Source organism: Triticum urartu, chromosome 6, assembly GCF_003073215.2.
Source record: "Triticum urartu cultivar G1812 chromosome 6, Tu2.1, whole genome shotgun sequence".
Classification (NCBI taxonomy): domain Eukaryota; kingdom Viridiplantae; phylum Streptophyta; class Magnoliopsida; order Poales; family Poaceae; genus Triticum; species Triticum urartu.
This window is the reverse complement of record NC_053027.1, coordinates 558,935,495-558,963,286: the sequence shown is the minus strand read 5'-3', so window position 1 is coordinate 558,963,286 and position 27,792 is coordinate 558,935,495.

Sequence of the window (27,792 nt, the reverse complement as noted above, 5' to 3'; positions counted from 1 at the left end):
AAATTCCTTAGCGAAGAACTACTAGCAGCGGAATAAGTACTCAGAAGTAAACATAGCAGAATACATGCATGGTCATCATGATGAAATGAATACAAACACAGAGTACAGAAAGCGTAAACAAAGGATAGCACAAGATGAAGACAAACAGACTGAAGAAATTGAACTGAGGAAATTGAGAAAGTCTTCAGTTAAAGTCTTCAAACACAGATATGAACAAACACACGACACAGTAATGAGGAAATGAAAGTGTTGAGGAAATAGAACTAGTTAGCTTGGTGAAGACAATGATTTGGTAGACTAGTTCCAACTGCTGTCTCAGTTGTACATCTGGTTGGAGCGGCTGAGTATTTAAACTCGAGGACACCCAGTCCCGGACACACAGTCCTCACCGTATTCTCCTTGAGCTAAGGACACACAGTCCTCGCCCAATCACTCGTGGTAAGTCTTCAGGTGACTTCCGAACCTTGAAAAACTCGGTCACTCGGCGATCCACAATTCCTCTTGGATGCTCTAGACCTTGACGCCTAACCGTCTGGAAGAAGCACAGTCTTCAAAGGTAACAAGCGTCGGATCCACGCAGGATCAATCTCTTCAGTGATGCTCAATCACTTTGGGTTTGTAGGTGTTTGGGTTTGGGTTTTGGATTTTCCTCACTTGATGGTTTTCGCTCAAAGTCCTCGGAGGATGGGTTGCTCTCAATGACAAGTGTCAGTTTCTCGCGGAACAGCCAACCAGCTAGTGGTTGTAGGGGGCGGCTATTTATAGCCTAGAGAGCAGCCCGACATGATAAGACATAAATGCCCTTCAATGATATGACCGTTAGGTGGATAAGATATTTTGGGACAGCTGGCGCGTAGCACAACAACGGTCAGAAATGAGGTACAAATTCCTCAGGGCTATCATGTTCCTCACTGTGTAGGCAATTCGCACTGGCGAATTCCTAACTCCTCAGTCAGAGCAAAGTCCTCAGTGACCAGAAGAACTGCGTCTCTGTCACTGAAGAATTGACTGAACTGTATGAGATTTCCAATGGCTTCACTCGAAGGGATTGGTAGGTGTAGGATTTGAGTTGAGCATCACATGGAAATTTTCTCCTTAGTATTTCCTCGACCCCCTTTAACAGTACGGTGTTTCCTATGACTCAAGAAAGAGAAAATGAAACTACGAAAACAAAAGTCTTCACGCTTCATGTTCCTCAAATGAATACCAAGTCTTCAAGGTCACACCAATTTCTTCACTTTCAAAGTCTTCAGAAAGTCTTCAAAATATCAAAGTCTTCAGTCGAAGAACTTCATTTTTAGGGGTCGACTTTCTCTGTAAATATGAAACTCCTCATAGACTTATAGGCCTGTGTACACTCATAAACACATTAGATACTTAACCTATAAGTCTTCAATACACCAAAATCACTAAGGGGCACTAGATGCACTTACAATCTCCCCCTTTTTGGTGATTGATGACAATATAGGTTAAGTTTTCAACGGGGATAAACATATGAAGTGTAAATACTGATATTGAGGAATTTGATTGCAAGATATAGAAGAACTCCCCCTGAAGATGTGCATAGTGAGGAATTTGCTTTTGAAGCAATGCACACTTGAAGAGTTAAACCATGGAGATCTCCCCCTATATCTTGTAATTCATACACGCATTTGATATATAATATGAAGAATTTGAAATGCATGATAAAATATGGTGCCTGATGTAATTCAGCATGCATGAATAATATTAATGAGGAATAAGCATGCAGAATAGCGCATCAAACGTATCAGAGCACAGTGCATCAAAAGTATCAGCGCACCATCGGGTTTAAGATTACAACTCGATCCAATAAAAGTTTCGGAAGAACGAGAGTTGTAACTTAGCAAAAAAATGCCCATATAGTAGACCCGCTTGAAGACTAACTCAGATTTCTCCCCCTTTGTCATCAAATGACCAAAAGGATCGAAAATGAGGACTAACGCCCCTGAAGATACTCAAGTTGAGGAAGGAGCGCCAGCGTTGTTGGGGTCGGTCGTTGAAGTAGGGCCTGCCGCAGTGTCGTCCAAGTCTTCATTTTCATCAGTCTCACGTGATGAAGAATATGAGCTGGCCACCAAAGAAGGAACCTTGACCTTCTTGTATTTCTTTGGAGGAGGTGCAGACCAGTCAAATGCTTCTTTGAGACCCATTTTCTCTAGATCTTCAGCGCTGTAGACTTGAGACAGAACAGCCCAGGTGCGGTTGAGGGTTTCATGAAGGTAGTAATGGTTTTTCTTCACTGCATTGTGTGTTGAAGTCATGTTGTGAAGAATTGAACCAAACTGACGCTTGACCCATTTGTGATTGCGATCAACCTTTTGATGAAGACTGAGGAGTAACTCACGATCAGTCATCACCCTGGGTGCTGTGGCTTGAGGATTTGGCTTGGCATTGTTGGCGGCAGAGTCATGTGTGGCAGAGTCATCATTGGTGGAATAAGAAGCAGCCTTGCGAAATTGACCATCCAATGGACGAATGCCTTCATCTATCACAGCAGTGGCCTTGCCCTTTTCTTCAGCTGAGGAAAATGTCCTTTTGAGGACTTCAATAGGGGGAAAGTAGCTACAGTGGTTGAGAGTTTCAGCTTTGTAGTTGAGTGAAGACCTTGTCCTGATGAATCTCATAATCCATGGCGCATAAGGCTTCAGCTCAAAAGGTGACATAGCAATGTTGGCCAGAGTCCTCATGAAGAAATCATGGAAGTTGACGGGAACGCCATGACAGATGTTGAAAAGCATGTTCTTCATGATACCAACGACTTCTTCATCATTTGAGGCGTGGCCTTTGATACGACTCATAGTCTTCGACAGGATGCGATAGACGGTCCGAGGCACATACAACAATTCCTTAACGAGGAATTTGGTTCGAGGGGCCTGCCCTGGCTTCAAAGGCTTCATCAACACTTGCATATAGTGATTTGAAAGCTCAGGTTCGTTGTAAACACAACGTGCATCTTCAAGGGGAGGACTTAGAGGAAGGGCACGAAGCAATTCAGATGCTGGGGCCTTATAATGTGTGTTCTCAGTCATCCAGTCCAGAACCCATGAATTCACATCTTCAGAGTTGCCGGTGATGTGCAGCGTTGCATAGAACTGAAGAATGAGCTCTTCATCCCAATCGCAGATGTTAGTGCAGAAGTTGAGCAGCCCAGCGTCATAGAGAACACTGAGGACTGGCGTGAAGCATGGCATGGACTCCATATCCACGTGAGAAATATGAGCATGATCGAAGACTTTGTATTTGTTGAATAGCACTGAGGAATAGAAGTTTGCTTGACTAGCTGTCCAGAAACGCCTCTTCCTTATGCGAGCAGAGTCATAAGGGTTGTATTCAGTGAAGAACACGTGCTCACCAAAGAAGTCTTCAGCCATGAATTTTTGCTTCCTTGAGAATGGATCCTTTGGCTTTGGCAGAGGAGTGTCAGTGAGTTGCATCACTACCTCAGGAATCATGATCTCAGGTTCTGCAGGCTGAGGAATTTCTGGTTCCTCCTCAGGTGCAGTCACATTTGCAGTATTAGCAGCAGTTTCTTCAGCACTAGTGGCTGGAATTTCTTCATGCATAGATGCAGTGGGATGAGTTTCTTCAGAGCCCAATTGTACTGTTGGTGCAGGAGAGTGAGGGATTTGCTGCAGTGGGGTGAAGAGTGGGGAATTGGGATGCTAACTTTCCCAAAAGTCGTCATTCATCAATGGAGTTGTGCTTCCAATGTCCACATCTTCATCATCAATTTCTTCAACACCAGCCTCTTCAGCATCAAACTGAGGCAATGGTGATGAGACCATTGGGGTTGAAGGGATTGCATCCACTTCAATTTCTTCATCAATCTGCTCTGACGAAGCAGCAGATTGAGTTTCTTCATCAGATCTGCTTGGGATCGCATATTCTTCACCAAAAGGAACAAGGTCCTTTGATGGCATGGTTGAAATTGGAACAACATCAATTGGATTGTCAAACGAGCTGGTCATGGGCTTCATCTTCTTTGGGGCTGAAGATTCTGAAGCACTTGATGCTTTCCTTTTCTTCACTGCAGCTCGTTCTGCAGCCTTGGTTTTCTTCACATCTAATGCAGAAGGAAGAATTGGAGTTGGTGTAAGCGCAGGTGGAGCTGAGGAATCTGGTTGTACTTCCTCAGGCGCAACTGATGCAGTTGCCCTGATTTCTTCAGTTTCATCAGGCGCACCACTAGTGGATGCCCTAGCAATTTCTTCAGCGGCTGGAATGGAGTCATCAGCCCTGGAACTAGCATTTTCTTCAGCAGCCTGAAAATCATCAGCGGTGCTGGCATGTTCTTCAGTTTGCTGAACAGATGCTTCAGTTTGAGAAACTTCTTGTTGCATTGGGGATGCAACCTTGGTGAATGTCTTAGTCAGCTTCACAAATCTGACCTTGGCCCCTTGCCAATCAGCATAGTATGAATTGAAGTTGTCGCTGAGGGCTTTGATTTCAGCATGCATCTTTATGAGTTCTTCAGTTGTCATTTTGACAACATTTTTCTTCAGCAGTTTCTCTTTTCGGTACTGTGATTTCTTGATCTCTCCGGCCTTACCATATTTCCACTTCTCCTCTTGAATGAAGTGAGTCAGCATGTGATTTTGGCCAGGTGTCAGCTTAAAGTCTGGCATAGGTGTGTTGGGATCCTTATGCCAGAGATCAATGTAATCAAGGATCGCCCGTGGATCCAATAGCAGTGGCACAGGTGTGCCTTTGGTTTTAGCGGCCCTGACTTGTCGGTCTCTGATGATTTCCGCAAGTTCATCATCATCAGCCTCATCATCTTCAGGTGGCTCTTGAAAGGCGACCTGTTTCTTCTTCGGACTAGGGCGAGTACCTCGTCCAGTAGTTGCTTTAGTCTTCAGCAAAGTTTGGCCAGATGAAGAATTTGGCGCGGCTGAGGAACTTGCTGAGACACCAGAGGCAATAGAGATGCCTACAATCCTTTGGCACGAGGCCAGATGCACAGGTGCTGAGGACTTTGTCGGAACAGTTGAGGACTTTGGAGGAGGTGCTGAGGATTTCGGAGGAGCAGGGGCAGCTTGAGGAATTTGCCTTGAAGATTTTGAAGTTTCAGGCCGTGAAGGCGCGGCTGAGGAACTTGGCCTTGAGGGCATTGTTGGTGAAGCACTTGGCTTACGAGCGGGCTTCTTTATCATTGATTTCCTCGGCTTGACAGAGGCCTCAGTGGCAGCAGCAGCAGAATCTTCATTGAATTTCCTCACTACTTCTCTGGCTTGTCTCGCCAGTTTGGCTTGGCGCTTGGCCCATTCTTCAGGAAAATCCTCACCGCGTTTGACGCTAGTGGGATCAGCCAGTTGGCCAGGTGCCAATGGGGCTCTTGGGCAAGGGGGATTCAGTGCGAATTTCTTCATATACTTTGGAGTGACGTATCTGTACTCTCTCCATTCACGTGCCCATCTCCGTTCAATCCTCTGAATGCGCACCTTGCGCTGATTTTTGTTCTCTTTGCCAAACTTGGCTTCATCAGGCGTGCAGTACTCAGCATATATATCCTCAGGGATCTCAAAAGCAGTCATGACCTCAGGTTTCTTTCCTCCTTTCTGAGGCTTCTTACCATCTGCCATGTTCTTCAGTTGAGGAATTTGAACAATTGAATTCTCTGAAGAAGTGTGCAGTTTTTCTTCGAGGAACGCTGCAAACGAGTTAAGTTGATGCGAACCTAATGATTCAGCAGCGGACATGTGTACCTGTGAACAGAGTATAGTTGCGAGGAATTTGGAGAGGTCATATGTGTTCTCAGAAGGTTTTTCAAAAAGAACGAGTTTGAGGAATTTGACCAGATGCGTCTTGAGGAATTTCACTAAGCGCGCTTTATCTTAGCTTCCAGAGTTGTATAGATCGATGATCCACACAATTGAGGAATCTTGAAGAAAATGATGCTTAGGGAAATGAATCAAGAACAGATGACATGTGAGGTGTTTTGTGTGTGAAGATTTGAAGAATAAAACACCTTTTGAAGATTTTGTAGAAAAGTTTCGAATCAAAGAGGGCAGTAAAAGTAACTTTTAATTACCCTGAACGAAGAACACGACGAACTGTGAGTTGAAACAGTGAAGTTCGTCGATGCAGATCTTCCACGCCCTAACTTGGCGGAGGAAGACATCTACGGCGGCGGCGGAGGTGAAGATTTCCGCGGTCGGCGCGAGTACGACGGCGACGAGGTCGAGGCAGTGAAGCTCTTCCTCACCGGCGATGATGGAGTAGCGGCGGCGCTAGGGTTTGGGAAGCTCGAGCGGGAGAGAGAGATCGAGCGGAGTAAAAGAAGTGAGGAAGGGGACAGGGGTATTTATAGCCACGGTGAAAAACTGCTCGCCCGAAGATTTGGGACGAACGTGCCCCTGCCCGTTCTCCTTCTCACGACATGTGTCACCCACGTACTGTGTAGTGGAGATCATGTAAGATTGTGGGTGAGTAAAATAATGCATCGTGGGATGCGGAACGGTTTGAGCGGCAAAACCAAAAATTTGGATAAGATTAGTTTTAACATTCCGTTCGCAATTTCTTCAGCTGACAAGGACACAGTGAAGAATTTGAACGAGTTTCAAATAGAACGCACATGAAGAATTTGTGAATAGATTGGATTGAGTATAGCATAGAGGGGAAGGGTCCGATCACATTCACTTAGCAGAAAAAACAACAACTTGAAGAAATAGCTATAAGTGAATGCTGTAGAGGACATAAACTCATATATATATATATAGCCAATGAAGAAAAATGACGACACAAGTGAAGATTTTGCAAAGTTGAAGAATTTGAACAACTGAGGAATTTCAAAACTGAGGAAAAACTCAAATTGAAGATTTTCAACTTTTGTGGTGGCGTGACCCACCGTATAAGAATGATGATTTCAGACACCGCGTACAATTGTCATAGGGTTCTGAGAATCATATTCTTCATTAATTTCTTCACACTTAGAGTGTTATTCTTCATTGATTGAAGAAAAACGTTTCTTCATGTGTTGCAAATCTAAGTCATCAATTTTGCATAAGTGTTAGGATGAGTGCCTTTTCAAAGTACATTCGAAGATTCTAAGATATTTAGCTCACACCGCAACTTGCTAAATCTCTTCTCATCCAAGGGCTTAGTGAAGATATCGGCTAGCTGTTCTTCAGTCTTCACATGCTCAATAGAAATGTCGCCCTTCAACACATGATCACGAAGAAAATGATGACGAATCTGAATGTGCTTTGTCTTCGAGTGCTGAACTGGGTTGTGAGCAATCTTGATGGCACTCTCATTGTCACAGAGGAGAGGCACATTCTTCACGTTGACGCCATAGTCCTTGAGTGTTTGCTTCATCCATAGCAGTTGAGCACAGCAAGAACCAGCAGCCATGTACTCAGCTTCAGCAGTAGACAGTGATACGCAGTTCTGTTTCTTCGAGGACCAACAAACCAAGGATCGTCCGAGGAAATGACAAGTACCAGATGTTGACTTGCGGTCCACACGATCACCAGCATAGTCAGAGTCAGAATATCCAATGAGATCAAAATCCGAGCCCTTGGGATACCATAATCCTAGTGTTGGTGTGTGAGCTAGATATCGAAGAATATGCTTCACAGCCTTATGGTGTGATTCCTTCGGTGCAGCTTGAAATCGGGCACACATGCAAACACTAAGCATTATATCTGGCCTAGATGCACATAAGTACAATAAAGAGCCAATCATGGAGTGGTATACCTTATGATCGAAGTCAATACCATTTTCATCAGTGCATAGATGACCATTTGTGGGCATTGGAATTTTGATTCCTTTGCAATCTTGCATGCCAAATTTCTTCAGGCCATCCTTGAGGTATTTCTCCTGAGATATGCATATGCCATTGCGCTGTTGACGAATTTGAAGACCTAAGAAGAATTTCAACCCTCCCATCATAGACATTTGACATTCTTCACTCATCATATAGGCAAATTCATCACTATAACATTGGTCAGTACAGCCAAAGATGATATCATCAACATATATTTGGCACACAAACAGTTCACCATCATAAGATTTAGTAAAGAGAGTGGGATCGAGTGAACCGGGTGTGAAGCCTTTCTTCATGAAGAATTCCTTCAAGGTATCATACCACGCCCATGGGGCCTGCTTGAGGCCATAGAGGGCCTTGTTAAGTCTGAAGACTTTGCCAGGATGTTTTGGATCTTCAAAACCTGGGGGTAGAGCAACATATACTTCTTCCTCAAGCTTACCATTGAGGAATGCACTTTTCACATCCATTTGATATAAGATGATATCATGATGGTTAGCATAAGCAAGTAATATGCGAATAGCCTCAAGTCTAGCAACAGGTGCAAAAGTTTCATCGATGTCAACTCCTTCAACCTGTGTGTAGCCTTGAGCTACTAGTCGTGCCTTATTCCTCACCACAACACCATTTTCATCTTGCTTGTTGCGGTAGATCCACTTCGTGCCAATGATGTTATGCTTGCGAGGATCGGGACGATTGACTAGTTCCCAGACATTGTTGAGCTTGAACTGATGTAATTCTTCTTGCATGGCCTGAATCCACTCAGGCTCCAGAAATGCTTCATCTACCTTAGTGGGCTCTGTGATAGAGACAAAAGCAAAATGCCCACAAAAGTTAGATAGATGTGAAGCTTTTGAGCGTGTGAGAGGACCTGGTGCTCTAATGTCATCGATGATCTTCTCCACTTGCACTTCTTTTGCAACGCGAGGATGAGCTGGTTGTCGTTGAGGAATTTGATCAGCATTTTCTTCAGTATCAATTTCCTCAGCATTTTCTTCAGGTGCATCAGCTCGACGTTCTTCACGCTCTGGAATGAATTCTTCAGTAGATTCTTCAGTAGGAATGACATCTTCAGTAGCCTTGTGCTTGATAGAATCCTCAGGTGCTGGTTCATCTAACACAGAAGGTAGGTGCTCTCTTTGCGAGCCATTAGTTTCATCGAACCGCACATCTACAGTTTCAACAATCTTGTGAAGAACATTGTTGAAGACTCTGTAGGTGTGCGAGTCCTTTCCGTAACCAAGCATAAAACCTTCATGTGCTTTCGGTGCAAATTTAGAGTTGTGATGAGGATCTCTAATCCAGCATTTAGCACCGAAGACTTTGAAATAACTCACATTGGGTTTCTTATCAGTGAGGAGTTCATAGGCAGTCTTCTTGAAGAATTTGTGAAGATATACTCTGTTGATGATGTGGCACGCAGTATCAATTGCATCAACCCAGAAACGATGAGGGGTTTTGTACTCATCGAGCATAGTGCGAGCCATCTCAGCAAGAGTCCTGTTCTTGCACTCCACGACACCATTCTGTTGAGGAGTATAAGGAGCAGATAACTCATGAGTAATACCAAGTTCATCAAGATAGTCATCGAGACCCGAATTCTTGAACTCAGTGCCATTGTCACTTCTGATGTTCTTGATCTTCACACTAAAGTTGGTTGAAGCCCTCGAAGTAAATCGTTTGAAGACTTCCTGCACTTCAGTTTTGTAAGAGACAAGGTGTACCCATGTGTAACGAGAGTAATCATCAACAATAACAAAGCCATATTGAGATGCTTCATTTGAAACAGAGGAATAATGATTAGGACCGAAGAGATCCATGTGAAGCAATTCGAATGGACGAGTAGTGGTCATGATAGTCTTCGCTGGATGCTTGGCCTTGGTCATCTTTCCAGCTTCACAGGCACCGCATAAGTGATCCTTGAGGAATTTGACATTCTCAATGCCAATGACATGCTTCTTCTTTGCAAGCGTGTGCAAATTCCTCATGCCTGCATGACCAAGTCGTCGATGCCATAGCCATCCTTCTGAAGCTTTTGCAAGTAGGCACATGGCTGGTTGTGAATCTGTAGAGAAATCAACAATATACAAGTCTCCTCTCCTAAAGCCTTCGAAGACTTTGGATTTGTCAGCTTCCATAATCACAACACAACGATACTTGCCAAAGACAAAAACCATATCAAGATCACAAAGCATTGAGACAGACATAAGGTTGTATCCTAAGGACTCAACAAGCATGACTTTGTCCATGTGTCGATCCTTTGTGATAGCAACCTTACCTAGACCCAATACCTGACTTTTGCTCTTGTCAGCGAAGATGATATGCTTCAGATGTGATGACGATAAGGGAGCATCCATCAACAGATTCCTGTCACCAGTCATGTGATTTGTACATCCACTATCAAGTACCCACTCAGTGGCTTTGGGTTCATCATCCTGCAGATGAATTAGTGCAACTTACAAACTTCATATACTTCAGTAGTGAAGAATATGATATCACAATTCATCAGATCAATTTCATCAAGTAGTAAGACAGATAAAACAGAGGGAGGACGTGTGAAATGAAAGTTCATTTCATCATGGTTAGCCTGCGTCCTTTCAGGCAATTTGTCAGGTCCCCAGCAAATTCTTCAGACATTTGAGCACGTCTGGAGACCTGACCCTGCAGAAGAGATTAGTTCTTTTTCTTCACCACACACATCTGAAGGGGTGGCAAAGAGTTCATCACTTTGGAGCTCCATACGAAAATGGTGGCATAGCGGCCAAACCATTACGTTTCACATAAGAGGGGTTAGGGTAAGCATATGAATAAGCAGAGAAATTCTTCGAGGACTTATGAACAAAATGATTAGAAGAATAATGCTCATATTCATAGCCCTTGGCTCTTCCCTGTGAAACAGAGTTGTTAGCACGATGATGTTCATATGAGGACTTTGATCCATGTGAGGAATTTGATCCCCTTGAGGAATTTGGTCCGTATGAGGACTTGGATCCATATGAAGAATTTGGTCCATATGAAGAATATGATCTGGGGTTCCTTTTCTTCACAGGTGGTGTCATGAGGACATTCACCTGAAGACTCTCAAGATACCTTTTGGGAACCCAGATTTTCTTCATAGGGGAACCGTTCCTGCAGTTAGTGCCAACATATCTAGCAAATACTTCACCATTCTGATTTTTGAATAGTTTATAGTTGGAGTCAAATGACTCATCAAAAGAATGAGAAGATTCACATGTATAGCCAGATAAATTAGATGGATCAACTGGAGGTCCCTTTGCAGCAACCCATGAGGTTTTGGGGTACTGCTCAGGCTTCCAATATGTACCATTAGCATTGAGTTTCCTCTCAAAGGCAATACCCTCTTTTCTAGGGTTCCTGTTGAGGATCTGCTTTTTAAGCACATCACAAAGAGTCCGATGCCCTTTGAGGCTTTTGTACATGCCTGTCATGTACAATTCCTTCAGCCCTGCATCGTCAGTGATACTAGCAATGTCCTTAGATGAGGAGTTAGTGATAGTAGAGGCAGGTGAAGAATTTGTAACATTAGAAGCATTTGAACATTCAGGTGAGGAATTAGCAGATTCTCGTTCAATGCATTTTAAACATGGAGGAATGAATTCTTCTTGAGCAGCGCTGATTTGTTGAGCAAGTAATGAATCGTGCTCCTTCTGAAGATCCTCATAACTCACTCTTAGCTCCTCAAGATCTTGCTTTCTTTGAAGAAATTCATAAGAAAGCTTCTCATGATCAGATAAGAGAGTGTTATGATGACCTTGAAGGTTATCAAACCTGGTCTGAAGTCTCTGAAGATTTTCATTCAAGGCTTTAGTGCGATCCATTTCTTCACCCAACATATCATCACTTTTGTCTAGCATGTTTTGAACCTTTTCAAAAGCCTTTTGTTGTTTCAGAGCAATCTTAGCAAGTTTAGAGTAGCTAGGCTTAAGATTGTCATCAGATTCATCTTCACTAGACTCAGAGGAGGTATATCTAGGTACCTTGGCACCCTTTGCCATGAAGCAATAGGTGGGAGCGTAGTCATTGTTGCCTTCATCAGCCTTGTTGGGGAGGTCATTTTCTTCAGAGTTGAAGATAGACTTGCCGACGAATGCAGTAGCGAGGGCTAGGCTTGCCACACCAGATTCAGAGTCCTCAGAAGCCTCCTCTTCCTCTTGTTCCTCAGATTCAGCTTCAGAGTCCATTTCCTTGCCAATGAATGCCCGAGCCTTCTTGGAGTTGCTCTTCTTGTGAGATGAAGACTTTGAGGATTTTGACGATGAAGATTTTGAAGACTTCTTCTTTTTCTTCGCATCATCAGAACTGTAATCCTTGTATTTCTTCTTCTTTGATTCCTTTTCCCACTGAGGACAATCTTGAATGTAATGTCCTGGTTTCTTGCACTTGTGACAAAGCCTCTTCTTGTAGTCACTGGATGAGGAATCATTGCTCCTTGAGGGTTTTCCAACGACCACGTCTTGAGAACTTCTGAAATTTCTTCACAAGTAGTGCTAGATCATGACTCAGTTCTTCAGGATCACCAAGGCTGCTACCAGAGTCTTCATCTTCGGATTCTGATACTGCCTTGGCCTTCAGTGCACGTGATCTGCCATAGCTCGAACCATAGAGATCTCTCTTTTCAGCAAGCTGGAACTCATGAGTGTTAAGCCTCTCGAGGATATCAGTGGGGTCAAGTGACTTGTAATATAATCAGCACGCTCTTGTATCATCAGTGCCAGAGTGTCAAATGAGGAATCAAGCGATCTCAGCAATTTCTTCACCACCTCATTGTCGGTGATGTCAGTGGCACCAAGTGCTTGAAGCTCATTTGAGATGCCAGTGAGGCGATCGAAGGTTTGCTGAACATTTTCGTTGTCGAGTCTTTTGAAGCGGTTGAAGAGATTGCGAAGAACATCAACTCGAGAGTCACGCTGAGTTGAAACTCCTTCATTGACCTTGGACAGCCTATCCCAGATAAGCTTAGCAGTTTCCAAAGCACTCACTCTACCATACTGTCCTTTACTCAGATGGCCACATATGATATTCTTCGCTTGGGAATCGAGTTGCTTGAATCTCTTCACATCAGTAGCGTTCAGTGAGGGTGAGACGGAGGGAACACCATTTTCCACAATGTACCAGAGATCGTTATCAATTGCCTCAAGATGCATGCGCATCTTGTTCTTCCAGTAGGGGTAGTCCGTCCCATCAAAGGTAGGACACCCAGCAGAGACCTTGATCATACCTGCGGTCGACATAACTAAAACTCCAGGCGGTTAAACCAAAATCACACAGAACAAGGGAGTACCTTGCTCTGATACCAATTGAAAGTGCGTTATTTCGACTAGAGGGGGGGTGAATAGGCGATTTTTATGAAATTCTTCACTGAGGAATTTGCTAGTGAGGAAATTCCTTAGCGAAGAACTACTAGCAGCGGAATAAGTACTCAGAAGTAAACATAGCAGAATACATGCATGGTCATCATGATGAAATGAATACAAACACAGAGTACAGAAAGCGTAAACACATGATAGCACAAGATGAAGACAAACAGACTGAAGAAATTGAACTGAGGAAATTGAGAAAGTCTTCAGTCAAAGTCTTCAAACACAAATATGAACAAACACATGACACAGTAATGAGGAAATGAAAGTGTTGAGGAAATAGAACCAGTTAGCTTGGTGAAGACAATGATTTGGTAGACCAGTTCCAACTGCTGTCTCAGTTGTACATCTGGTTGGAGCGGCTGAGTATTTAAACTCGAGGACACCCAGTCCCGGACACACAGTCCTCACCGTATTCTCCTTGAGCTAAGGACACACAGTCCTCGCCCAATCACTCGTGGTAAGTCTTCAGGTGACTTCCGAACCTTGACAAACTCGGTCACTCGGCGATCCACAATTCCTCTTGGATGCTCTAGACCTTGACGCCTAACTGTCTGGAAGAAGCACAGTCTTCAAAGGTAACAAGCGTCGGATCCACGCAGGATCAATCTCTTCAGTGATGCTCAATCACTTTGGGTTTGTAGGTGTTTGGGTTTGGGTTTTAGATTTTCCTCACTTGATGATTTTCGCTAGTCCTCGGAGGATGGGATGCTCTCAAATGACAAGTGTCAGTTTCTCGCGGAGCAGCCAACCAGCTAGTGGTTGTAGGGGGCGGCTATTTATAGCCTAGGGAGCATCCCGACATGATAAGACATAAATGCCCTTCAATGATATGACCGTTAGGTGGATAAGATATTTTGGGACAGTTGGCGCATAGCACAGCAATGGTCAGAAATTTGAGGTACAAATTCCTCAGGGCTATCATGTTCCTCACTGTGTAGGCAATTCGCACTGGCGAATTCCTAACTCCTCAGTCAGAAAAGTCCTCAGTGACCAGAAGAACTGCGTCTCTGTCACTGAAGAAATTGACTGAACTGTATGAGATTTCCAATGGCTTCACTCGAAGGGATTGGTAGGTGTAGGATTTGAGTTGAGCATCACATGGAAATTTTCTCCTTAGTATTTCCTCGACCCCCTTTAACAGTATGGTGTTTCCTATGACTCAAGAAACAGAAAATGAAACTACGAAAACAAAAGTCTTCACGCTTCATGTTCCTCAAGTGAATACCAAGTCTTCAAGGTCACACCAATTTCTTCACTTTCAAAGTCTTCAGAAAGTCTTCAAAATATCAAAGTCTTCAGTCGAAGAACTTCATTTTTAGGGGTCGACTTTCTCTGTAAATATCAAACTCCTCATAGACTTATAGGCCTGTGTACACTCATAAACACATTAGATACTTAACCTATAAGTCTTCAATACACCAAAATCACTAAGGGGCACTAGATGCACTTACAGTACCTGATAGTATCTTGCTTGTTTATGTTTGATTGTAGATAGATGGCCCGTGCTGTTGTTCCGTTGAATTTTAATGCGTTCCTTGAGAAAGCAAAGTAGAAAGCTGATGGTAGCAATTACACGGACTGGGTCCATAACTTGAGGATTATCCTCATTGTTGCACAGAAAAGTTCCGTCCTGGAAGCACCGCTAGGTGCCAGGCCTGCTGCTGATGCAACTGACGACGTTAAGAACATCTGGCAGAGCAAAGCTGATGACTACTCGATAGTTCAATGTGCCATGCTTTACGGCTTAGAATCGGGACTTCAACGACGTTTTGAAAGTCATGGAGCATATGAGATGTTCCAGGAGTTGAAGTTAATATTTCAAGCAAATGCCCGGATTGAGAGATATGAAGTCTCCAATAAATTCTATAGCTGCAAGATGGAGGAGAACAGTTCTGTCAGTGAGCATATACTCAAAATGTCTGGGTATAATAATCACTTGATTCAACTGGGAGTTAATCTTCCGGATGATTGCGTCATTGACAGAATTCTCCAATCACTTCCACCTAGCTACAAGAGCTTCGTGATGAACTATAACATGCAAGGGATGGATAAGACAATTCCCGAGCTCTTCGCAATGCTAAAAGCTGCGGAGGTAGAAATCAAGAAGGAGCATCAAGTGTTGATGGTCAACAAGACCACTGGTTTCAAGAAAAGGGGCAAAGGGAAGAAGAAAGGGAACTTCAAGAAGAACAGCAAGCAAGTTGCTGCTCAGGAGAAGAAACCCAAATCTGGACCTAAGCCTGAAACTGAGTGCTTCTACTACAAGCAGACTGGTCACTGGAAGCGGAACTGCCCGAAGTATTTGGCGGATAAGAAGGATGGCAAGGTGAACAAAGGTATATGTGATATACATGTTATTGATGTGTACCTTACTAGAGCTCGCAGTAGCACCTAGGTATTTGATACTGGTTCTGTTGCTAATATTTGCAACTCGAAACAGGGACTACGGAATAAGCGAACACTGGCGAAGGACGAGGTGACGATGCGCGTGGGAAATGGTTCCAAAGTCGATGTGATCGCGGTCGGCACGCTACCTCTACATCTACCATCGGGATTAGTATTAGACCTAAATAATTGTTATTTGGTGCCAGCGTTGAGCATGAACATTATATCTGGATCTTGTTTGATGCGAGACGGTTATTCATTTAAATCAAAGAATAATGGTTGTTCTATTTATATGAGTAATATCTTTTATGGTCATGCACCCTTGAAGAGTGGTCTATTTTTGATGAATCTCGATAGTAGTGATACACATATTCATAATGTTGAAGCCAAAAGATGCAGAGTTGATAATGATAGTGCAACTTATTTGTGGCACTGCCGTTTAGGTCATATCGGTGTAAAACGCATGAAGAAACTCCATACTGATGGACTTTTGGAACCACTTGATTATGAATCACTTGGTACTTGCGAACCGTGCCTCATGGGCAAGATGACTAAAACGCCGTTCTCCGGCACTATGGAGAGAGCAATAGATTTGTTGGAAATCATACATACAGATGTATGTGGTCCGATGAATGTTGAGGCTCGTGGCGGATATCGTTATTTTCTCACCTTCACAGATGATTTAAGCAGATATGGGTATATCTACTTAATGAAACATAAATCTGAAACATTTGAAAAGTTCAAAGAATTTCAGAGTGAAGTTGAAAATCATCGTAACAAGAAAAATAAAGTTTCTACGATCTGATCGTGGAGGAGAATATTTGAGTTATGAGTTTGGTCTACATTTGAAACAATGCGGACTAGTTTCGCAACTCACGCCACCCGGGACACCACAGCGTAATGGTGTGTCCGAACGTCGTAATCGTACTTTACTTGATATGGTGCGATCTATGATGTCTCTTACAGATTTACCGCTATCGTTTTGGGGTTATGCTTTAAAGACGGCCGCATTCACGTTAAATAGGGCACCATCAAAATCCGTTGAGACAACGCCTTATGAACTGTGGTTTGGCAAGAAACCAAAGTTGTCGTTTCTGAAAGTTTGGGGCTGCGATGCTTATGTGAAAAAACTTCAACCTGATAAGCTCGAACCCAAATCGGAGAAATGTGTCTTCATAGGATACCCAAAGGAGACTGTTGGGTACACCTTCTATCACAGATCCGAAGGCAAGACATTTATCGCCAAGAATGGATCCTTTCTAGAGAAGGAGTTTCTCTCGAAAGAAGTGAGTGGGAGGAAAGTAGAACTTGATGAGGTAACTGTACCTGCTCACTTATTGGAAAGTAGTACATCACAGAAACCGGTTTCTATGACACCTACACCGATTAGTGAGGAATCTAATGATAATGATCATGAAGCTTCAGAACAAGTTACTACTGAACCTCGTAGATCAACCAGAGTAAGATTCGCACCAGAGTGGTACGGTAATCCTGTTCTGGAAGTCATGCTACTAGATCATGATGAACCTACGAACTATGAAGAAGCGATGGTGAGCCCAGATTCCGCAAAATGGCTTGAAGCCATGAAATCTGAGATGGGATCCATGTATGAGAACAAAGTGTGGACTTTGGTTGACTTGCCCAATGATCGGCAAGCAATTAAGAATAAATGGATCTTTAAGAAGAAGACTGACGCTGACGGTAATGTTACTGTCTACAAAGCTCGACTTGTTGCAAAAGGTTTTCGACAAGTTCAAGGGATTGACTACGATGAGACCTTCTCACCGGTAGCGATGCTTAAGTCAGTCCGAATCATGTTAGCGATTGCCGCATTTTATGATTATGAAATTTGGCAGATGGATGTCAAAATTGCATTCCTGAATGGATTTCTGGAAGAAGAGTTGTATATGATGCAACCAGAAGGTTTTGTCGATCCAAAGGGAGCAAACAAAGTGTGCAAGCTCCAGCGATCCATTTATGAACTGGTGCAAGCCTCTCGGAGTTGGAATAAACGCTTTGATAGTGTGATCAAAGCATTTGGGTTTGTACAGACTTTTGGAGAAGCCTGTATTTACAAGAAAGTGAGTGGGAGCTCTGTAGCATTTCTGATATTATATGTGGATGACATATTACTAATCGGAAATGATATAGAATTTCTGGATAGCATAAAGGGTTACTTGAATAAGAGTTTTTCAATGAAAGACCTCGGTGAAGCTGCTTACATATTGGGCATTAAGATCTATAGAGATAGATCAAGACGCTTAATTGGACTTTCACAAAGTACATACCTTGACAAAGTTTTGAAGAAATTCAAAATGGATCAGGCTAAGAAAGGATTCTTGCCTGTGTTACAAGGTGTGAAGTTGAGTAAGACTCAATCCCCGACCACTGCAGAAGATAGAGAGAAAATGAAAGATGTTCCCTATGCTTCAGCCATAGGCTCTATCATGTATGCAATGCTGTGTACCAGACCTGATGTGTGTCTTGTTATAAGTCTAGCAGGGAGGTACCAAAGTAATCCAGGAGTGGATCACTGGACAACGGTCAAGAACATCCTAAAATACCTGAAAAGGACTAAGGATATGTTTCTCATATATGGAGGTGACAAAGAGCTCATCGTAAATGGTTACGTTGATGCAAGCTTTGACACTGATCCGGACGATTCTAAATCGCAAACCGGATATGTGTTTACATTAAACGGTGGAGCTATCAGTTGGTGCAGTTCTAAACAAAGCGTTGTGGCGGGATCTACATGTGAAGAGGAGTACATAGCTGCTTCAGAAGCAGCAAACGAAGGAGTCTGGATGAAGGAGTTCATATCCGATCTAGGTGTCATACCTAGTGCATCGGGTCCAATGAAAATCTTTTGTGACAATACTGGTGCAATTGCCTTGGCAAAGGAATCCAGATTTCACAAGAGAACCAAGCACATCAAGAGACGTTTCAATTCCATCCGGGATCTAGTCCAGGTGGGAGACATAGAGATTTGCAAGATACATACGGATCTGAATGTTGCATACCCATTGACTAAGCCTCTTCCACGAGCAAAACATGATCAGCACCAAAGCTCCATGGGTGTCAGAATCATTACTGTGTAATCTAGATTATTGACTCTAGTGCAAGTGTGAGACTGAAGGAAATATGCCCTAGAGGCAATAATAAAGTTATTATTTTATTTCCTTATATCATGATAAATGTTTATTATTCATGCTAGAATTGTATTAACCGGAAACATAATACTTGTGTGAATACATAGACAAACTAAATGTCACTAGTATGCCTCTACTTGACTAGCTCGTTAATCGAAGATGTTTATGTTTCCTAACCATAGACATGTGTTGTCATTTGATTAACGGGATCACATCATTAGGAGAATGATGTGATTGACATGACCCATTTCATTAGCTTAGCACCCGATCGTTAAGTATGTTGCTATTGCTTTCTTCATGACTTATACATGTTCCTATGACTATGAGATTATGCAACTCCCGTTTACCGGAGGAACACTTTGTGTGCTACCAAACGTCACAACGTAACTGGGTGATTATAAAGGTGCTCTACAGGTGTCTCCAAAGGTACATGTTGGGTTGGCGTATTTCGAGATTAGTATTTGTCACTCCGATTGTCGGAGAGGTATCTCTGGGCCCTCTCGGTAATGCACATCACATAAGCCTTGCAAGCATTGCAACTAATGAGTTAGTTGCGAGATGATGTATTACGGAACGAGTAAAGAGACTTGCCGGTAACAAGATTGAACTAGGTATTGAGATACCGACGATCGAATCTCGGGCAAGTAACATACCGATGACAAAGGGAACAACGTATGTTGTTATGCGGTCTGACCGATAAAGATCTTCGTAGAATATGTAGGAGCCAATATGAGCATCCAGGTTCCGCTATTGGTTATTGACCGGAGACTTGTCTCGGTCATGTCTACATTGTTCTCGAACCATAGGGTCCGCACGCTTAACGTTACGATGACAGTTTCATTATGAGTTTATATATTTTGATGTACCGAAGTTTGTTCGGAGTCCTGGATGTGATCACGGACATGACGAGGAGTCTCGAAATGGTCGAGACATAAAGATTGATATATTGGACGACTATATTCGAACACCGGAAGTGTTCCGGAGAAGTTTCGGATAAAACCGGAGTACCAGGGGGGTTACCGGAACCCCCCCGGGGGTTAATGGGCCTTATGGGCCTAAAGTGGAGAAGAGGAGGGGCGGCCAGGGCAGGCCGCGCGCCCCCTTCCCCTCTAGTCCGAATTGGACAAGGAGGGGGGGCGCCCCCCCCCCTTTCCTTCCTCTCCTCTCTCCCTTCCTTCCCCCTCTCCTACTTGGACAAGGAAAAGGAGGGAGTCCTACTCCCGGTAGGAGTAGGACTCCTCCCTGGCGCGCCCCTCCTGGCCGGCCGCCCCTCCCCCTTACTCCTTTATATATGGGGGCAAGGGGGCACCTCTAGACACACAAGTTGATCTTCGTGATCGTTCTCTTAGCCGTGTGCGGTGCCCCCCTCCACCATAATCCTCGATAATATTGTAGCGGTGCTTAGGCGAAGCACTGCGATGGTAGAACATCAAGATCGTCACCACGCCGTCGTGCTGACGGAACTCATCCCCGACACTTTGCTGGATCGGAGTCCGGGGATCGTCATCGAGTTGAACGTGTACCAAGAACTCGGAGGTGCCGTAGTTTCGGTGCTTGGATCGGTCGGATCGTGAAGACGTACGACTACATCAACCGCGTTGTTATAATGCTTCCGCTTTCGGTCTACGAGGGTACGTGGACAACACTCTCCCCTCTCGTTGCTATGCATCACCATGATCTTGCGTGTGCGTAGGAATTTTTTTGAAATTACTACGTTCCCCAACATGTGGGTCATCATCACTCTCCTCTTAAGACTCACGGGATCCCTAGTCGCTGAAGCTAGGGTCCCCACTCCTCATCGCATCGCTGTCACTAGAGGCGTCCCCTGATGAAGCTAGATATGTTTCTACTTGGACAACATGCACCAAATAGATGTGGGCTGGGACATGATAATGAAGTTGTTGCAAAAGCCCTTGATGGAGTTTGTAAATCAAGACTAGTTGGTTCAGTTCCATGACAATCTTGATAGAGCCATGCATGCATGAGTTGCAACTTACTTAGTTTGAAGTGTTTTAAAGGCTATGGCTTTACTTGATTCTTAAATAACATGGGTACATATGTTTGCATCTTATTTTTGTGTGGTAATTATGTTCATGAGAAGAAAGAAACAATGCCCTTTTGAGGCCATGTGTAGAACAAAGATGTTTTTTTACTTTGACGAATTTACTAAATGATAGTCATGTGTGCTACAGGAGAGATGGTAAAGAAACTAGGAGGATGATCAAGCCACACTTCTCATCTTTATCAACAAAAACAAAGTGTGCAAGCTCATGGCGGCTACAATAGCTTCGCGTAAAGTGATTAATCATTAGCATGCCGAAGGAAATCATCATCCTCCGGAAATCATAAGTAACAACTGATCCCATGGCCTGATATTCATATGGATGCAAGATGGGTTGAAGTATTCCCAGAGAATCACCCTCAATGGTAATGGAGTGCATTCTCACTTCTTTGGCAATCCGCAACCCCAATATTAGCGTCAACGCTTCCATTAATAGCTTCACATTTTACAAAGAAGAAGAAGAAGAAGGACAACAAATCCTTTAGTCCCAAACAAGTTGGAGTGGGTAGAGCTGAAACTCATTAGAACTCGCAACCAACTTATGATTCTGGCACATGGATAGCAACCTCCACGCACTATTATCCATGGCTAGTTTTTTGGTGATACTCTAGTTCTTCATATCTCTTTTTACGGACTCCTCCCATGTCAAGTTTGGTCTACCGTGACCTCTCTTGACATTATCAGTATGCTTGAGTCGTCCGCTATGCTCTGGAACTTCTGGAGGCCTGCGCTGAATATGTCCAAACCATCTCAGACGATGTTGGACAATCTTCTCTTCAATCGGTGCTACCCCAACTCTATCTCATACATCATCATTTTGGACCCGTTCCTTTCTTGTGTGGCCCCACATCCATCTCAACATGCACATCTCTGCCACACCTAACTGCTGAATATGTCGCCTATTAGTCGGCAACACTCAGCGCCATACAATATTGTAGGTCGAATCGCCGTCCTATAGAACATGCATTTAGCTTTTGTGGCACTCTCTTGTCATAGAGAACATTAGCTTACACTCAATGAAAAATTTATATCCTATGCATCAAATGACATCTATTCCCTAGAGGAATTGATATACATGTCATCGCACTTTCTATGATTCTCCTATTCCTAAAATACTCCTATCCTACGAACCAAAGGACGCCTAAGATGGCCCCATCTACTCCCACTCTTAATCTTTGTGGAAGGGGGAGTCCACATTTATTTCGATGCATCTAGAAGCTGGCCTAGACTATACCAAGCCTCTATCTTTTTTTAAGCTTACTAGTTACCAAGCCTCTCTGTCAGTTACAATCACCTTTCGTGTTGGTAGAGTTCATAACCAATACGAAATATAGAAACCAAATACTTGCCTATATCATGGCCCAATAACCCAAGTGCAACCTTCAGATCAATAGGTCGTATGTACTGTATTATCTGAGAGCACCTATCCATGCTTTTAGCGCCACGACAGGCTACTGGCGCTCACTACATCACCTAGTGGGCCAGCCCACAAACGAGCAATGTAGCAAATCGTATTACAGCGTGGAAAACCCACCAAAATAAGGCTTTAATGAGGAATCGAACTCGAGCCGCAACAATCCTCACCGTCTTTGGTTAACCACATGAGCTAGTGGGTTCTGGTGATTTATAGCACCGCGAAAAGTTTAAGAACAACTGTAGTTGTGTTTTAAACGCAAAATTGCACAATATTGTCACTGCATCGCTTAGATTTTTGAATTAATTAAAAATATTTTGGAAAACTTTTTTTCTTAAAAAATGTGAACAAAATTTGGAAGTTCACCGATTTAAAAAAAAAGTTCATGAACATGAAAGAAAAGTTGGCCTATTCAAAAAGAAGTTCACGAATTCTAACAAGTTCACAAACTTAAAAAAAGTTAACAAATCTGAGAAAAAGTTTTTTGATTTTGAAAAAGGTCATCGAATATAAAAAAGATTCACAACTTTTTTAAAAATCATTGATTTCGAAAACAATTCAGCAAATTTGAAAAAAAATCATCGAATCTAGAAAAAGTTAGCCAAATTTTAAAAAAAGATCATCGATTTCAAAAAAAAGTTCAGCACTTTGAAAAAAAGAATCATCATCTTTTGAAAGGAGTTTATAATTTTTGGGAAAAAGTCATCGATTTTGAAAAAAAATCATAATTTCAAAAAATGTTCATCCATTTTGACAACAATCATAAATTTTAAAAAACGTGCGCACATTTAGCAAAGTAAATTAAAAAGTATAAAATGGGGAAGAAAATAAAAACAGAACAAAACCATTCCAAAAAATAGAAAAAGGGAACAAAAACATAAAAGGAAAAGGAAAAATAGAAAAAAGGAAAAAGAGAGAAGAGGGAAGAAAAAAGAAAAGAACGAAGATGTACGTAAATAAACATGTTGGCCGGTTGGGAATCTCACCCACGCGTGCAGTTTTTTGAGTTTTAAAATACAGAAAAAAGGTACATGGGTCGGTCCAGCTTGTAGGAGGGAGTGTACGCCTGTTTGCTAAATGTACTATAGCGGACGCCTGAAGCATCAAATAAGAAATGCCATATTGTCTCAACATCATCTAAAAAGTATCTCAGTAAAAATAGGTTGTATATAAAGCCGCCAGGCAAATCTCAAAATGATATACCAGCTCAGTGTCTCGAAGATGCTCATAGGGGTAGGGTATGCTTGTGTACATTCATTGACGTGAATATATGCGTTTAAATATGAGCGCTTGCGTCTGTGTTGTGTTCCAAAAAAATGCTAATCGGCATTTTGGTCGTGTCGTGTCGCCAACCGCTGGGTGGCCACGAAGCCACCACCAGCTCCTTGCCCTTTCTTCCCCGCGACCACCTATGTGACGGCCGTAGGCCAGCCGCCACCATAGGATGGACTAGGGAGATGACTCGCAGAGTACATGAGGCCGACCTGATGCTAAAAAAAAGATTATTATCCTATAAACCAAAGAACGCCTAAGATGGCCCCATCTGCTCCCGCTCCTGAATCTTTATGGAAGAGGGAGTCCACATTTATTTTAATGCATCCAGAAGCTGGCCTAGACTATACCAAGCCTAGTTTTTTTCAGGCTTATTAGTAACCAAGCCTCTATGTCAGTTAGAGTCACCTTGCGTGTTTGTAGAGTTCATAAACAATACGGTATATAGAAACCATATACTTGCCTATATCACGGCCCAATAACCCAAGTGCAACCTTCAAATCGATAGGCCGTATGTATTGTATTATCTGGGAGCACCTATTGCATGCATTTAGCGCCGCGAAAGGCTACTGGTGGCGCTCACTACATCACCTGGTGGGCCGGCCCACAAACGAGAAGCACAACAAATTGTATTACAACACGAAAAAACCACCAAAATAAGGCTCTACCGAGGAATCGTACTTGAGTCGTATAAAACCTCACCATCTTTGGTTAACCACTTGAGCCAGTGGGTTCAAGTGACTTATAGCAGCGCGAAAAGTATAAGAACAATTGTAGCACCGTTATTAAACACAATATTGTCACTGTATCGCTTAGAGTTTTTAATTAGTTGAAAATATTTGCAAAACTTGATTTTCTTAACAAATGTGAACAAAATTTGAAAGTTCACCGATTTCGAAAAAAGTTCACGACCATGAAAGAAAAGTTGGCCTATTCAAGAAAAAGAGAGTACAAATTCTAAAATGTTCACAAACTTAAAAAAGTTAACGAATTTGAAAAAAAGTTCATCAAATATGAGAAAACATTCACAACTTTTTAAAAAAATCATTGATTTTGAAACGAATCATCGAATTTGAAAAAAATTCATCGAATCTAGAAAAAGTTCACCGATTTTTAAAAAAAGTTCATCTACTTTGAAAAAAGAATCATCATCTTTTAAAAGGAGCTGATCAACTTTGAAAAAAAGTTCATCTATTTTGAAAAAAAGTCCATGAGTTTAAAAAATGTTCATCCATTCTGAAAACAATCATCAATTTTGATAAAAGTTTGCACATTTAGCAAAAGAGAAAAAAGAGAAAGAAGATAAAAACCAAACAATACCGTTCGAAAAGAGAGAAAAAGGGAACATGAAAAACATAAACAAAAAAAGAAAAAGAAAAAAGAGAGAAGAGGGAAGAAAGAAGAAAAGAAGGAAGAAGATGTATGTAAATAAAGACATCAGATGATGGTGGCGGTTGGTAATCTCACCCATGCGTAGAATTTTGAGTTTTCTTTTTCTTTGCGGGGAGACTTTTGAGTTTTCAAATACAGAAAAAATCATACATGGGTCGGTCCAGCTCGTAGGAGGGGGTGTGCACCCGTTTGCTAAATATACTATAACGGACGCCTGAAGCGTCAAATAAGAAATGCCGTATTATCTCAATATCATTTAAAGAAATATAAAAAAAATAGACCATGTATAAAGCCGTTAGACAAATTTCAAAATGATATGCTGGCTCAATCTCTCGAAGATACTCGTAGGGATAGGGGTGTGCGTGTGTACATTCATAAAGGTGAATATATGCACGTAAATATAAGCATTTGCGTTTGTATTGTGTTAAAAAAACCGTTAATCCACATTCTAGCCGCGGCGCGTCACCAACCACCGCGCGGCCATGGGGCCACCACCAGCTCCTTGCCTTTTCTTCCCCGCGTCCACCTGCGTGACGGCCGTTGGCCATAGGCCTGCCGCCACCATAGGACGGGCTAGGGAGATGGCTCGCAGAGTACATGAGGGCCAACCTGTTGCTCAAAAAAAAAATGAGGGCCAACCTGAAGTGGTGGCGTTGGATCTGGTTCTCATCGGAGTCCCCTGCACTACGAGGTTTGGAAGCGTTTTTCGTTCATCGACTCGCTGCAGCTGCGAAATTGAGGGAGTGTTCCCTAAAGAAAAAACTAATCGAGCCCTTGCTGTTTCACAGCCAATAACATGCTGAATTTCTTTGCTCCAATCGCTTCAACAGAGGACATGAATTAGTTAGTACTAGTATTCAGTAATTGGACAACTTTTCTCTCTGCAGATCATGGACATTTTACACTTTATAGAACAGAACACTTGCATGTTAAGAGTTCATACCAGTAACAAATTCCCTGTGGCATTATTTTAAGCACAGCCACATAAGAACAGACCGGAGACAAACTCAAACAAAAGAGACACCACATGCCTGAACTCCAAACACCAAGATTTGTAATCTCGGCAGAGAACAAAAGCAACACACAATGAAGCAACAGGCACGTGAGAGGCGCACCAGCCATTCAAGTACAGATCAAACATTTACGAGTATTTAAGCAAAAATTACCACATTTCACAGAAACGTGACACAAAACTATCACTTTACGATTTTGTGCGGAAAACTACCACTTTTGTCCTAATCCGTGGCAAAAAACTACCAAGTCTCGAAACCGGTCGCTTCGCCCGCGTTAAGCACCAAATTGACCAGCCGGTCCCACGTTTCAGGTGCCACGGTGGCCAACCGACGCCCGCCGCGTGTTAACGGTGCGTCCGCGGTCGAAAACGGCGTTTGTCGGTTTGCGTTCAATGCACCAAAACGTGGGACTGGCCATTTGATGCTGATCCTCTGACGACGCCGTTTCCAACCGCAAACGCGCCGTTAACGTGCGGCGGGCATCGGTTGGCCACCGTGACGCCTGAAATGTGGGACCGGCTGGTTAGTTTGGTGCTTAGCGCGGGTGAAGCGACCGGTTTCGAGACTTGATAGTTTTTTGCCACGAATTAGGACAAAAGTGGTAGTTTTCCGCACAAAATCGTAAAGCGGTAGTTTTCTGTCATGTTTCCGTGAAATGTGGTAGGTTTTGGTTAAATACTCAACATACTATTACGTCATCCAGGAAGCTGCACCTTATCATGGATAACAACAGACAGGATAGAGTAAATTAAACCTGGTTGCCTCATCAACTAATCATCATCGCATAATAGAATTAACTGCCATTGACTGAACTTAGTCTTTGCACAACTGGAAGTCTGAAACTCGGACTACAAGAAGTATTCTTCTACTTCTGCTGCTGCTACCACAACACAAGGTGCACCACAAAGCAGCAAGCAAACAAGTTTGTTTCTTGCTAGAAACCATTGAAGCATCATCCTCTTCCACAAAAATATAACCCCGCAAAAACAAAAAACAAAAACTGAATCGGTCACAAGGTTAGAGTTACCAATTTTGCAGCTGCAGAGATTGCTAGCACCCAGTTGGATCAAAGCAGGGTTTCGGCCTTCAACAAGGGAATGATGTGGAACATCATCATTGCCAGGTAAAACCAACGCAGATTAAACCTAAAGTTTTCATTCCAGAGCTCAACCAAGAAAGGGCATCGCCCAAGCATGTGTAGACAGGTTTCAGCAGAGCGCTGAGAGAGCGAGCATCGGGGCTCATGGTTCCCGTCCCAACAGTGAACCAGCAGTTTTTGGTCCGTGAGGCAACGGCCCTAGGCAGCACCAACAATCCTGACAAAGAGCTGGCACTTAGGAGGCGCATCAGAGTCCCACTCTCAGGCAAGCTTAGCATAGGCTGCAGTGGTGCAGGCTGCCAATTTTAAAGCAAAAGCAGAGGATGCACACTAGATGTCATGGTTCATGGCCTCTTGCATTATGATTTTGCGCACAGTGCATTGAGCAAAAAAGTCAGGGCGTTTGTGACTGAAGCAATAATCGAGTAGCCATGGGTGCGTCCAGAACTTCGTGGTTGCCCCATCACCAATATGGAACTAAAATGAGGTAGTAGAAAGTGCTTTGACAGAAGCATCAATTGGCAGAGGATGGCCAATCCAGGGTCTTGTATAACCAGAGCAAACGGCATGGCAGGGTAGTGCTTGCCCTCTCTAGATTTTTCCTTATATCATATTTATCTTGAATCTCTGCATTTTATTCTTCGCTGCCTCTTGTTTTGCCGAACCACACCACTCTGCAGCACCGTCTCACCTAATTGATAAAATACATATCTCATATGCGAAATATTTCCTCGCCTCTAAGAAATTCACCAATAACCTGTACATTTGTGCCTGCCAAGTTCTCCCTTCTCCTCCACTTCCTCTTTTGTTCTATGACCTCTTCTTACATTTTCATG